Genomic DNA, 14,340 nt, shown 5'->3' on the forward strand with positions numbered 1-14,340 from the left:
TGGAATAGCAGGACGTAAAACTGTCTTTACTGTGGTAGACTGGCACCGTAATGAGTCTATTCTAACAAGATTTCCATCCGAAATCGAAAGAGTCACGAGGGATAGAATAGACAATCTTCGATAAGTAAATCTAGTCTCGGATTGACTCATTTATTCCGTTTAGTGGCGTCTTTTCTCCATCTCGTAAGAAAATCTAGTTTTCGATTCGAGAAACGTGCCGCTGTTTACCCGACTCCCCATATGGGAGCCTTTTAGGTGAACGATCAATCTGGAGGTCTCCGAATGACTGATTTATTCGGCGATATTTCAAAGTGCCTCGCGTTGATCACTTGCCGGTATTGATTTTTTCGTAATTGTTTCCGGAGGGTTTTAAAAATAAATAGCGGAGAGTCCCGTTTAATTCAAATTGGATTGTTCAGTCATGCATCGACCGGTAAGAAAGCGTTTTTTAGTGAGAAATGTGGAAAGATTCTGTTTATTTTGATGTGGGAGTTAAGAAAGAAGAAGCGATTAGAAAAGAGGAAGGGAAAGTTCAATTTATCAGGAGACTTTATCCGGAGTCTTCGTCTTTGTGTAATGTTTGCATTTATGGTAATCGGGAAAATGCACGTCGAGCTCCGCTTTTTCTCATTCAATGACGCTGAAAAAACTTTGATTAAAATTTCCTTTTCCCGATGGAAACGCGTTTTCTCCTGGGCGCATCCTTTGTACCAGTAAAAAACAAGTCATTATCCTGAATAGGGGATGAAATTAAAAACCGTCATTGTGAGGGCAATTGATTAGACTACTAATTGCGCCCGTGTTTAGACACCACTTGCCCTCAACAACTTGGGGCGTCTTAGAATGCCTTTGAACCCTTTCACGTAAACCCGCTTTGATTGGTTTTAATTCAAACTGTTTCTAATAAAGTTAAAAACTTCCCGAATAAAATTCCACTTACTTGATCATCGGAAAGGGGAGTGAAAAAGTTTCAAATATTTTAAATTAAAATGCATAAATTTACCGACACGTGTAAATTGCTTTTGTTAAAATCAAGTTTCTTACCCTCGGCCGTAAAATTTTACAACCCTTATTTCACTCCTTTAAGGGAACGTCGCGACTCGTATTGATGAACTTGACTTCAAGTGAAAAGCGGCCGTAAAAGCCGGTAATGACGTCTCGATAAAATGGAATAGATCTATAATATCTATACTATCATAGTTTTGTTTCAGGAGTTGAGCAGGGTTGTAAAATCGAGGCGGGACGACTTGGGAGCTGTTAAACTTAACAGAGGGGGCGCTCGATGGCCGTTCTGTTCCCGGAAGAAGATTGGGCTGTTTGGGCAGCAGGAATAAACTCACAAATTTTACTACAGAACTCGCCAAATTCCTTGTCCAGGAATAAAACCTGCCATGAGGTCCTGCGACATTTACGACGCTCGTAACACACGCACCTGATTTGATGTATCCGATGATTAGGTTTTTATAGTGTACATAAATAGACGACGAGTCGGGGCGGCCGGATCCGGTCCTGAAAATCCGGGTCTCCGGAGTCTGGGGAATCACCATAGCAACCCCACAACATGCACCGGCTTCAGACCTTGCACGCTGTATTGTTGTTCATGTCATCGACGTTTTGTTCGCATTGCACGAATTATAACAAATTCGTCGTGAAAGTTCCGGGAAAATTTGATAAATTAACGAGTGTGGAGCCTTTCAACGGAAAGCAGGAAATATCGAAGTGAAGTAGGTTTTGCCAAGTTTGCGGCGCAGCTTATGAGCTCCTCATCCGAGGATAATGGCGACGGGATCCTGCCAAAGCAGGTGGCTTTATATGAGCTGTCTGTCTAGACTTATAATCTCATCGATTATTGCAGACTTGAGAATTTATTAAGTTTGAATTAGGTGGCGACGATAGCTTTCACGGAGGTATCTACCACTCATAAATATTAAATTTACAACTTCTGGGAACTTAGGGGTGAAGCAGGGATTATTCGGCAACAATCAACTTTCGACAAGCTTCAGCAGAGAGAACGAGCTTTATTTATTCGAAATTTTTGCGTTTTATGAGCTATTTTTATTTAAAAAAACGACGATTTTTATGTATGCATAATTTTAGGGTGTGATAGATTGTGCCAAATAATAACTAATAGTAAAAAAATTCTAATAAAAGTTTCTTAGTTACTGAGATATTCCGTGTTAAAAACACTATTAGACAAATTTAGATAATTTGCGTGATTTGTTATTTTGTTGTTAATGTTGACATTATATTTGTTCATGAATGGCTAAGTGAATCGATTTTATTTATTTTGGTGAAATTAAAACTTAAGTGGTATTTTTATTAATACTCGACAAAAATTAAAAAAAGTTTTATTTAACTTATTTTTAATTTTTTTACTTATTATTGATCATAACTTTGAATTTCCTAAGTTTATGCGTACAAGTTAGAAGAAACTAACCAAAAATTTAAAAAAATTGAAAAATTGCAAAATTGAACCAAATGACAAATTTTTAAATTTTTTAAATTCTGCTCAATTTTAGATCATCAAAATGTCCAAAATTTGGTTTTCTAGACATAAAATCACGCACTAAACACAACACAAACAGTTCAAATGCTCTGATTATTAGTTTTCGAGATATCCAGCTATTTTGAGCGTTTCCGGACGCTCACCTTGAATTTTCAGGTGCCCTAAAATTTGCCGGAGGGCTCCGAAATCAACCGGGGAATTTGCCTGATCAAACCTTTTTTACCATTAGTCTAATAAAAAAAATACAATTCTAAAAATTAAAAACTCCTATCTGGATAACTAAAATTACGATCGATTTCGGGTTCTTGCTATTTGATAGAAAATTGCATGACGCTATGAAAGAACCAATTTAAATTTAATTTAATTAATTTAGTATTTAATATGATTACCATAGCACCACAAAAAAATTCCGGAAATTATTTGGCTCATTAGCTAAAATAAATAAGTGGAAATTTTTTTGACAACAAAAACTAATCCCAAATTTAATAAAACTTTATTTTAAACATCAAAGACTAAAACTTATAATTGAACTCGTGATGTCATGCAATTGAATCCGGAAGTGTTATTCTCGTGATTGTCAAAAACGTGTAATTAATCACGTTTTTAACAATCACTCGAAAGAAATTCCGGAATTAAAAGTTGTTTTCGACGGTTTATATTTTTTTGTGAGACTCATAGCCTTTGAGAAAAACGCGTTTAAAATTTTGAAAAGCCGAATTTTTGACTGTTTTAAAAAAGCGATCACGACAAAACTATTCTTGGTTTAAAACTATATATTGGCATAATCAAGCGTGAAGAAATCTACAATATGACGCAGCTTCCACATTGGCATCTAAAAATAAATTTTTCAACTTTTAAATGGTGATTTCGGATAAGGTAAAGGAGCTGGCGCAAAACCCAAACAACATCGTAATTAGCGTCAAAAAATCTATAAAATGACGTAGACTTAAAACAAGTTTTTTTAATTTTTTTTTACAAGTTGTAGATTTTAGTTTTTACAGTTTTGGCAAAATTACATCTTAAAATAATACTATTTTGGAGAAAAACTTTGCAAAACTTTCAGATAAATCGATTGGTCTTAAAAAACCTGCAAAATTTAAAGTAGTTTAAAAGTTATCGACTATTAAAAATTGCCCATTTTTGTCTGTGTCTGCTATTTGCTCAACAATGATCTCAACAATGATCTTTTTTTGATAAAAAATTAAGAGTACTTTCGTACAGTTTCAAACAAAAAAAAATAACGCTAAGAATTTTGTGTTATTGTCAAATATCCGCTGAACATTGATTTTGAAAAAATAGAAAATACTAAAAACTTTAGAATCGTATCGAATAACGTTTTTGATACTCCTAGAGCTCCTAGAGACTCAAAAAAGCGCATATCAGTCAAGTTTGAAAAAAGAACGATTTTTTTATTTCTTATTTTAAAATTTCTTGTGTCCAAAACAGTTAAAACGTCTTGATTAAAATGTGCTACTGCACACTTTATGGTTGTCCATAACCGGCCCCACGCAAATTCGTTAATTTCCTTTACGACCCTTGGTCATTAAAGTCCAATTCAGGTCCGGCTCGTAAACGCCAGGTCCGATTTTTGCCTCCACCTTTAAGAAATAATTTATTCAGCATAAAACCTCGTCATATTTTCCCTATCAGTTTACAATATCAATAAAATTAAGATTATGGCGCCATTTGGCGAGTAGATTTTTCCGCGGTAACAATTCCCTCCAACCCTGAAATTTTGCATAAGCAAGTTAACTACTTTTATGATCCTCCATATCGTGCAGACGCATTTTATTATCCTGCTGGCATTAAATATCGCACGGCGATTACGTTACCATGCGATGCGCCGGTTCACGTTGGCAATTCGCTCCTGCTAACTAGCACAGTCGGCCAGTTCCTGCTGCACCGCCTCCCGTTGCAGGAATCGCACGGACGCCACTGGACCGCTGCCTTTGACGTCTCGGCATGAATCAATTACGGCGCAAATTGGAGATATGTAACAATTTGTGCACCGCATTCTGGGATTTTTAATTACGTCTGGATGAATTTTCCTGCAATGTTGAGAAGAATCGAAATAAAATTAGACATGTCAATTGTGCGCCTCGTCGAGTGCACTCTGTCCAAATTTCTGGTCGGGACATCTCATTAATTCTTTGAATATCCAATTTCAGTCAATTTCTTTACCTTTTTTGCTAAATTTCAGCGAAATTCAATCGAAATGTGTGAGCAGATTTACGACAGCCATTTCGGGCCACTTGAGCCTAATAGATATTCAATTCCTTCATTTTTGAATATATTACTTCATTTGTTGCCGATATTGACTCATAATTCTGCCCCGTCTGCACTTTATTAAAATTTCAAATTTGAATATTCATAAAGACATCACGAGAAAAAATTATTTTCCGGGTTTCCGGGAGAAGTGTGCGTTTGTCACTGTAATATATCAATTCCAGCGAGTTTGTCTCGCAACAATTAATGCTCCCACAATACACACTATCCGTTAATGTCATCCCCATATCGCATGCACCCAAATGAACAATTCCCCCAAAATTGGGGAATTGGGGAGACGGATGCACTGAGCGGCTGGCAAAGAGACAGCCGTGTCTCCTGCATGCTGGTATAAATTCAAACTAAGTCCTCGTTACGGTGTTGCCAACAGATGGAGTTAATATGGCGTGAAAATATTTCAGCGAATTTCATACTCTTAACAGTTTCATAACACGACTTTTCGCAACGCAAACATGTTTTCAGCGCGGTTTTATGAAAATCGCTGCTTTGATTCGGTTGCCGCGCCAGCAGGTTTTATGTTTACGTCTGTTATTATCGATCTCGGGGAATCGGGGATTCACCCAAAACGTACAAATTCGCACGAGTGTATCGCAATAACTTCTTACTGATAAATTTAAGATGCGGATATCGAGAAATATTGTGATTTATCTCCGTTTTGCCTGAGGGAGTGGATTTATCGCGGCGGTACGTTTACATAAACGCAAATTTTATGTTATGTGATGGTGGGTATTTATGAGCTCGGTTCGGAGACATGCCATTTTGACGTTTAGGAAAATTGAAATATTAAGCTTCAGTGCGGATTAGTAAACACGCCAACGTCAAGTTCTCGTAAATCTTTGCTATCATAATTAACATTAACTGGCGCGGAATTCCGACGATTTTCACAGCTTTTCAGTGGCACATATCGTGCATACGGACACATTTTTATAGACGTGATTATGTCGTCACCGGTGCTAATTGCTGCACAGAACGAAATTTAATGACTTGCACTCGCTTTTCCGGAAAATAATTATTCAAATGAAGCAATTTGTGCCTGAATATTGACACTTCAAACACATTTTTTCACATTAATATACATTTCCAAACGCGTTTTGTTTTTAGCATTCAGTCACAAATTGCTCAATTTTTTTAAAGAAGTGTTTATTTAAATTTTCTATAAGTTTTATTTCTAGGTAATAAATAATAATGGTGTGAGTTGGTTTTTTAAGGCAAGGAATGGTTACAAGCTATAGTAGTTTTAAGTTTCTTGCAAAAGCATATTTTAAAGACGAAATAAAGCAAATACAGAAAACTCAAAGTAAATATAAGTTTTTTAACTTAAAGAAAAAATAACACTTAACACTCTTATCACTTTTTCTGTTGAAAGAGGTCAACGCAAGTTCTTTAACTTTAAAAAATTTATCACAACTATAAAAGTATTATTTTTTAATTTATTTGTTGTTATCATGTTATCAAAATTTATAAGTTATTCATGTGTCAAAACCTTTTTTTTTACTTTGATCAAATTAAAACACTATACAGGGTGTTAAAAAAATATTGTAAAATATTTCAGGAGATAATAGTATGGACCAAAACATTCGTTTTTTGAAACATTTATTTGCAGTCTGTTCAAACTAAAAAAAGCTTCAACGCAAGTTCTTTAACTTTAAAAAATTTATCACAACTATAAAAGTATTATTTATTAATTTATTTGTTGTTATCATGTTATCAAAATTTATAAGTTATTTATGTGTCAAAACCTTCTTTTTTACTTTGATCAAATTAAAACACTATACAGGGTGTTAAAAAAATATTGTTCAATATTTCAGGAGGTAATAGTATGGACCAGAACATTCGTTTTTTGAAACATTTATGTGCAGTCTATTCAAACAAAAAAAAGCTTCTAGTAAAAATTCTAAAAATTTTCACATTCGATATCTCCGAAGCCGTAAGAAAATTACATTACATATTTGTAATGTCAAAATATTCAATTCATTTAATTGCTATTTTAAGTGTAGAAATCGATATCAATAATAATAGATTAATAGATTCTATTCCAGTTTACTCGTATTTTATTAGTCAAAATAGGTATTTTATTTATTTTATTTTTGAAGAAATAAAATACTAGATTATTAGTCGAAAACGAGAGAATACTTTATTCCCTGTGCAAAATATATTAGCCACTATAGGTTACTAAATAAAAAATTTTAAATCTTACAATTTTTAGATTTGTTTTTATAGTAGTGGCACTTAAAATTTTTGATTTAATTAATTTCTGATTTTTTTTTATGTCTAACAACCTTTGCTTCTTAGTACTTTGCTACTCAGTAAGTAACTTACTGAAAAATATGATTTAGATTTTACGACCAAAGTAAAAATATTAAATAATACAGGTATTTGAAAACCTAAAGTTTATACGAAAAGTGAAAGAGCAAAGCATTGTTTATAAAAGTTGAAAGTTTTACTTTGTTATTACTCCTTCCGTCCGAAAATAAGTGTCCGGTTTGTTCATTTTTGTAAACTTAACTTTATTTTGAAAAGGCTATGCAAATTATTTTGTTTATTATTATAAAATTACTATAACGGTTAAAAAATTGTATCTATATAAATTTGGAAGTTATGAGAGTTTAAAATTTGCATTTTGACTGGAAAAATAATTTTACATGGTCATAATTTTTGAGATATAGAATTTTAATTAATACAAAAATTAATAAAAAAATGTTTTTTACATAATCATGTTGTGCGTATTATTACTTTTTTTGGGACATTTATTTCTGGACAAACATTTTCGCAAAACCGGACACTTAAATGTGGACGGAGGGAGTAATATTTAAGCTTTTACAAGAAATTTAAAAAAAAAAACTGCAAAAACCTGTAATAGAAAAAAACTGAAAGAGGGCTTTCTACTGTTTATCTTATTACTAAAAAGATGAAATGATTCTGGGGCAATAAACTAAACACTTTGTTCAGTTCAAAATTATTTTTAATTAATACAACACAGATTTGAAAATTCAATTTAGAAAAAGATAAATTGTCAAAATATATTTTTTGGCTTTGATTTAGGTGGAAAATTGTCAGTACATAAAGCTCTGTCTAATATTGACTTCCCACAATCTCCCAGTGTTTTCCCTTCTCCCATCCAATCTCCAAACGTCTCAAATACGCAAACACACGTATTGTCACGCATCCCCCGCCATGAAAAATTATTTCCCGAAGCGGAAAACGTATGTTTCCGGTTGGGCTGTCCCGGAACCCGCACTCCGGTAATTGGTCTCGAGCTCAGGTACACATATTCAAATACACCAAGTACATTAATTTCACTTTGCGGCATCATCCCTTTGACTAGTGTGATTTTTCTCGTTGCAATATTGCAACATTTCCACCAAACCCGACATTCATTACAGATAAGACTTGGTAAAGGCGGATTAAGGGTGGCATCCTTGTCTGTTATTTTTCGCGGAATGATAACCTGCTTTGTATTTATGCACCGTTGCCAATAAATCACACCAGTTCGGTACAAAAACCTGAAAGATTCTTTCAGATCCAATTTCAGACGTGTACTCGTATATCATGTTGTGAAGGCCTACAAGAGCAATTTCACGCAGCAGACCTCCTGCAGCTTGCACCAAATAATAAACATTGTCGCAAGGAACGGTTTTGCACGCCACTGTTCCGGGCCCGGACTCTTATCTCACGTATCCGGTCAATTCCGGGCTGTCTATCGCCCGATTGAAACGCACGCTATTAGAATACATAATGTCGGTCAACGATGTGTGAATTTCTTGTCCGGAAAATTGGCAATTTGGATGTGGGTGACTCAACGTCGTCCATCGTTTGTTTACGCGACGACATTGCCAAAGTTGACGCCGACGGAGGTCGTTAAATGCCGCTTCTTGCTCAAATTGCACAATTACATAGTCATTTCGTGATTGCGATCCGTAACTAAATTGTTATTTACTTCGGGACGGAGGCGAATGCTTAATCTAAATGGTGATTGAGCACATAATTGCTGGATTAGAGAAAAGTTTTAATAGGGAGAACTTCGGTTATGACAATGGATTATGGCTATTTTGCATGAGACTTTAAGATAATTCTTGCAAAACTAGTAGACTACACTAAAAAAAGTTTTACTGTAAAATTACAGTAATGCTTTTTTGTGACCAAGAACGGTGACGTAAAATAATTTTACAATATTGCTTTAATGTGATTTTACAATTAAAAATGAAAAACCCATAGTAAATTTACATTGGTTTATTATTACATTGGTAAATTACATGTTGCTACGTAAATTTTATATGGTAAAAAATAAAGGTTCATAAGATGTGTTTTTGGTTCTAAATTAGCAACTTTATTGCAGCGCTTTATTACTGATAATATGTTATATTTATAAAGTGTAAAAATTTTGATTGTACAGTTGTACTTGTGCTAAGAATGCCGAAAATAACAAAAAAAAGGATTTCGTCTACAATATCTACTTTGTCTACAATAAAGTTCCTCTGAAGTTAAAAAACTCTAAAATCAGTAGTTTCAAACACAAATACAAAATGTTTTTCTTAAAGTGATTTTTCTGGTTTTTTTTCTTCTTTCTGTTTTTTTCATTACTTATATTATTTTGTTAAATAGAACTAGATATATTTTTTATTTATTCTTATTGCTTTTTGATTTGTTTCCCTCTTTTATTACTGTTATTTTATTTTTCATTATTGTCCATTTACTATCTGGGCCAAAACCTTGATCAGCTTTGCTGCCTTTTGATCCAATTTGTGGTAAAATAATTTGTAACATTAAAATTTTTATTGTAATATTTTATCATTGTACACATTATTTCCACAATTATTATTAAATTATTATTATTATAGCGACAGATTTTTTGTTATTGTAATTGTTATTGGCAACATTTTTACACTTTCAAATTTATACATTTTACTAACCACATAAACACACATAACATACATACAGGGTGTTTCATATAATTTGACGAGGCCTAATAATACATATTCCGATATGAACTCGATTAAATTTTGAAAAATTGGATAATCTTCTCTAGTTTGTTCACCCTTTCAAAAATTACACCATTTTTAGTTAGTTAGTGATAAAGACAGATAAATTAGAATCATATTTATGCCGTCTCTTGATAGAACAAATGATAATTGTTTCTGAAAAGCTGCAGTTTATTACTATTAATGAAACAGTGATTAGTTTGACAACTACTGTCATGGGTTTCCAAAAATTTAATAATTAAATGTGTACTTTTTATATCTAGTGTTTTGTCAATTTTGTATATTTGGGTGCGGACATTAGGCGCAAGCCTCGTGAAGTTACGTGAAACACCCTGTATAAGATGCGCCAGAACGCGCGCCCCAGAAAATGCCATAAAAGGTAAGATACCAAAAACATGAAAAAAATGTTAAAAAAATTCTATCTATAAAAATTTCGAAGTTTCGGGTTTAAATTTTGCACTTTAACTCTATTTTTTTCAATTGAAAAAATAATTTTCCATTTTTTTATTTTGCTACAGGCTATTAGAAGAGGAAACAAGGAAGCTGTATCCTAAATTATAACTATGTTTAATGTTATTTGTGGCTTTTATTGGCAAAATTTTTGTACTTTTATTAAAAAATTATAAAAAAAACATATACAAACATTATCAGTTTCATTAAATAGACTCAAAATAATGTCAAATGTCAAAAAATAAATCTCAAATTTTTTTGACAGAGAATTTTTATTTTTTAATTTTTTATCTTGCTTGAAATTTTTATCTGGGGAGCGAGTTCTGACACACCCTGTATAGCAGTAACAATGTGTTGCATCAAAGTTGCGCACTCAGGGCTAAAAATCTACCTTGTATGCCTTTATCTTCTTTCTACAAAATTAACAATTTTCTTTTAGTTTTACAATGAAAAGATGATAAACCAAAAATAAAAATTGTAAAAAGTGTTCAATGTTCTCAAAGGTAACTTGAACTTTTTCATTGGCCACTTGTTATAAGTATAACAAAAAAAAATACTTAATTATTCGAATGACTTCTATTTACATTTTCAATTTATTTAAAATCTATGTGTGATTTTACAACAATTGTGTTGTGATTCTTTAAATACTTTTACATTAGTTTTGTGATATTAAGAAAAAATGTAAATTTTCATATTAGTTACATATTGCAAAAATTAAAATACAGCTATTATCTTGTAAATTTAGTGCCACTTTTTTCAGTGTAGACAACAAATTAAAAAAATAGAGCTGCAATAAAGCTTCCACTATGAAATTAATGTAATTGCAGGTATGAAAATGTCCAAGAATAGACTTCGCATTACATGCTTTTGCCTTATCACTAATTCAGGAGTGCTTGTCGATTCTGTCAAACTCCGAACTAACAATTCCATGTCCTTATGAATACTGAAATTCCGGCATCGAGTCGATAATGGAAAATTGACACCGATTAGCTAAAAACATCAGAGAAGTCTCGCTCATAATTCACTCCATCCGCAAGTCCCGATAAAAGCTCTACTTTACGCCAAGAGCTTTTTGCTCTTATCTCTGGGGAATTACATGTGCACTCTGCACCAAGTGCAGCCCCAGTCGATTCATCCCAAGCCGGTCCTGTGCACCGGAAGTGATATTAATAACGTCGCTGTTGTGCCCGTGAGCAAATTTACTTGTTTCATACAATAGTCAGCTGTTCCTTGGTCCTGGAATATATGGGCCCACATCCTTCCTGTACTTCCTGCAAACTTCCGGGCTCTTATCGCCGGAGTAATTTACGAGCGAGACGTCCCTGGAACTTAAATATGCATCGAATGGAAATTAAGATGATCATTAAAGCGAGATACTTTATGGCCGGCTATCACAACTTACTTAACTTTAATTACGGCTTAATTTAATTTTCGTGTTTTGCTCAGGACAAAAACCCGGATTTTGATAAGGCGAAAAGATTAATTACCAGGGCTAATTAGACTTTGATTCTCCCGAATTGCTCGGTTTAAAAATTGGTGAGTAAAAAGTGCCCAAGTGAGGCTAGCAAAAAGCTCAGGGTTCTCTGGAGGCCGATCTCGAGTCCGGATTGCTCCGGTCCATCGACCGGAGAAATTGGAAGTGGACGTGTGGAAAAACAAAGCTCTTGATTTATTGGATAAGAAGCTTGCCGTGTCATTTTAGGTGCCAGACATCGGAAATTATGTTAGGCTGGCTTTATTAAATTCTACCAGAGTAGATTTTAATTAAAATGTACGACGGACTTACGAAACTGGATTACTGACTTTTATACCGTATTGTTAAAGTTCGCACGTACAAACCAAGAATTACACAAACTGATAAACGGAGAGTGCACTCGGAATGGGTTTGTGCGGGCTTTCAGGCGCGAAAAGTGCCGAAGTTTTGATAAAGGATAACGAATTTGCTACAAAAAACAGGTTTTGCATTCAAAAGAAGATTTTGAATGGAATTTTCTACAAAATGTCTAAACGATTTGAAACTGGGTAGATTTATCAAAATAATGCCTTTAGGCCATGCTTAAAAATTTTTGAAATACGAGTACATATTTTTTGAGTTGAAGTCACCGAACAGTGTATTAAATAACAATGTAAATATCGCATTTTAACGATGTCGTTACTAAAATAAACCGACATAAAAACTGAGTTAAAAATTTATTCGGTAATTCCGACATCTAGAACGTCCTAATTTCTATTCTTTGTAAGATCGCTTTAAAATTTCGTAGCTGTTTTAATGTTACAAATCTACAACTGAAAAAATTCAAAATTTGCGGTGCAATTTTAGAATATTTGCTTCCAATACGAATTGTCCTGTGATTCTAAAAATATTTTTGTGTGTCTTCAATCTTTCAAGAATCACATTTTTAATGGTCTCTTTTATTACTCATAATAAAAGTTCTCTAAAATATTATTGAATAACAAAACCACTAACTGGAATTGAAAGATTTTGATTTTTTGATTTTTCTTATAGAAAAACTAATCTTATTAACAAACTACCACCAAAATGTGAGTATTCAAATACATATTTACGTATCTAGTCTGGAAAGTTAGCTTTTACTGGACGAGTAAGCAAAAAAAAGTCCTTGGTAGCTTTCGAGGCCAGTAAAAGCACCTTCCGGTCGTGGTGCGTGCTATATTTTTTTTTGTAATCGTAAATTTTAGACTTTTAACTAAAAAATTTATTGTTTTAAAACCTGTGGTAGGCTTCTAAGTGATATTATTGCCCGTATGTTAGCGCAGCAATCAGTCAATAAAAAAATTCAATTCGTAAAAGCAAACGTTTCAGTTTACANAAACGTTTCAGTTTACAATTTCTTGTAAATTTTGAGTTGAAAATGAGTGACGAAAGTTTATTATAAATAAATTTAAAACTTTAAGTTCAATTTCTTGTTTTTAAGGACTACTTCAGTAAAATTCAGCGGACTAGTCCAGTAAAATAGCACTTTCCGTGTGAAAAATTATTAAAGTGTTCATTACAGTACGATTGCAAAAAAATATTTTAATCTATTTTAGCGTTTTACAAATTTAAAAATTCTCATTATTTTAAATAAACCTACTTTGGAAAATGTTTGAAGTATGTCTTTCGTTTTACAAATGTGAAATCGGTTGTTGCAAAATATAATAGAACAAAATGTTTTAGTAGATATTAAAAGTTTTAAACTATAGAACATGTGTTGTCTCCAATTTTTTCCAAAACTAATATATTGGATTAGAATGTTTCAAAATGCCAATTGTATTTTTTGTACAAACAAAAATATAGTACATAATTTATCAAAAATTATTACTCTTTTTGTTTAAGATTTTTGAAATTTTTAGTTTTTTTAAATTACAAAATTACAGTTTTGAAAAACTATTTACTCTACCGTTCCGTAGATGGGATGTCTCCAGCCAGTTCCAAAAAGTACCACCAGAGGAATTTGTTTTTTTCAATAGTTTTTATTTTTTTTATGAAAAAACGTATAATTCAAATTGCATAAAAAATACAGCAACATAAGTAAGTAATCTTCAATACGTCAAAAATAAATCAAAAAATTCTTCCGTACAATTTTTTATAAAAAAATAAAATGGCCAAAACTAGAGGTTTTTTTAATCATTTTTAAATGACACGGACAAAAAATTTCACTATATGTTGTTTAGCATTTTTGGATGTAGATTTTTATGACAATGACAACTTTTATTGGTCGACTTTGCTTAACAACCTTATAGCTTGCACCTTCTTCTTTGCAGTAGTAAAAAAAATATTTCTAAATGTTTTAGTTTTTGTGTAATAAATATTTAAAACGTGCATGTTGTCTTCAAAAAAAAAATCCAAAAATGCAAAGCAGCATACAGTGTTTCATTAAAAAAAACACAAGTATCGTAACTTATTTTTGGGACATGCTCGAAATTATTTTAGGTGATGCATAGCACTTGATTAATATTTATCAATGTCCTATACAATTTTTTTTCTTTTACCATTTAAAGGTCACTAATGAACTTTTTTAACTCGCTGGGACATCAAAAAATTATATTTTTTTCAGAATTTTTGAGTTACGATTTATTTTTTTATTCAGTATAGTTACCTTGATAAAACCTTAATAAAAT

The sequence above is a fragment of the Tribolium madens genome, unplaced genomic scaffold, assembly GCF_015345945.1.
Source record: "Tribolium madens isolate multiple individuals breed KSU strain unplaced genomic scaffold, Tmad_KSU_1.1 Scaffold_97;HRSCAF=244;Tcas5.2_LG3a, whole genome shotgun sequence".
Taxonomy (NCBI): domain Eukaryota; kingdom Metazoa; phylum Arthropoda; class Insecta; order Coleoptera; family Tenebrionidae; genus Tribolium; species Tribolium madens.